Genomic DNA, 1412 nt, shown 5'->3' on the forward strand with positions numbered 1-1412 from the left:
TGGGGGTGCGGGGGTGGGGCAGGACTTAGTCCCATTCTGGGAACGACCAAAAATTATACAAACCTGCCGCCCCTGTCCAGCCCAACCTTCTGCTGATGCACCTCAGCCCACACCCCTGCAGGGTTTGAAGCTTCCATTGCTTAAATTCCAGGACACTGAGGGATTTCAGCTCCCCTTTGCCCAGAGGGAACCTTCACCCCACTCCCAGCCAGGTTCTTGTCCATGGGATCACTGCAGGGGGGCTGGGTCCCTCGGTGTCTTTTCTCTCTCTGTGACAGGCCAGGGAGCAATAACTGGGGCATCTGAGCACCCAGGACCTTCTGTGGGGCTGCCATTCCCCTTCCCCTTCTGTGGTCTCATCAGTCATTGACTCCAGCCTTTTTTCTGTCCATCGTCAGCACCATCCCAAGCCAGCTGCACTCACCTCAAAAAGACAGTGTCCCCTGTTGGGTGTAAATCACTGACCTCTCTGAGCACTGACTGCCCCTCTGTTTCCTGGCCTCTCAGTCTGTGCAGATGGGACCTTTCCCTCCAGTGCTGGAGGATTCGCCCTTCTCATCTACCCTTGTCCCAAGCAGCACAGCGGGTGGGAATCTTACATGTACCGAGGTGACTTAGGAGCAGAAACCGCCCCCGACATTCCATGCAATTGGCACTTACCCCTCACTCCGCAGGATTAAAACTCCTGCAGGGAGACTGCTGGGCCACATGCCAGATGGGCATGAGCAAAGCAGCAGGGTGAAAAAAAGAGCTTGGAGATGCTGGGGATTGAACCCAGGGCCTCATACATGCAAAGCATGTGCTCTACCACTGAGCTACATCCCCAGATGGTTAGGTGGTTACACTCAGAGCTATCCTATTGCCAGAGCATCCAGTGGCCTAAGCACAGCATGGGGGACACATTCCCTGCTCTGAGGGCCAAACCTGCGGTCCTTTGAGGCTGCTGGTTCTTAGGGGTCACTTTGCAGCAGGGCCAGATTCGATGTGTGGGGCAGAGAGGAGTGGGTGCCCTGGGCTCAGGGTGCAGAGATACACTCAGCCCTCTCCCCTGCATTGGGTGGGGGGTGCTGCCACCTCCTGCTGGAAGGTAATGGGACGGGGGGCACTGCGAGTCACTCAACACCTGACCCTGGTAGCAGAAATGCTGTGGGGAGCTCCAGGTGTTTCTAGGATCTGCTCTTTCCACCTGCTGTGAAGTCCAGCTTTCCCCAGCACATTCACTGCCGTGGCAATTGGGTCACTGTTTCCATGGCTGAACAGCAAAGAATCACTCCCAGTTTCCCTTCTATCTGAAGCAGGATTAGCCTGTGTCAGTGATTAATGAGGTGGATCTAGTTGTAGATTGTTATTCATTCCCCACCTTGACAATTCACACAGTTCCCTTTCCCATGCAGATTCCCAGCACCTCGGTG

At 55.3% G+C, this 1412-nt stretch overlaps 1 non-coding gene across 1 annotated transcript; it reads right to left on the reverse strand.

Annotated features, from left to right (window-relative positions):
• Window positions 1-753: 753 nt before the first annotated feature.
• On the reverse strand, window positions 754-825 carry TRNAA-UGC. Its single transcript has one exon. It is a non-coding gene; the product is annotated as a tRNA-Ala (tRNA).
• Window positions 826-1412: the final 587 nt, after the last annotated feature.

The sequence above is a fragment of the Mauremys mutica genome, unplaced genomic scaffold (assembly GCF_020497125.1).
Source record: "Mauremys mutica isolate MM-2020 ecotype Southern unplaced genomic scaffold, ASM2049712v1 000757F_np12_subseq_149325:201642_obj, whole genome shotgun sequence".
Lineage (NCBI taxonomy): Eukaryota > Metazoa > Chordata > Testudines > Geoemydidae > Mauremys > Mauremys mutica.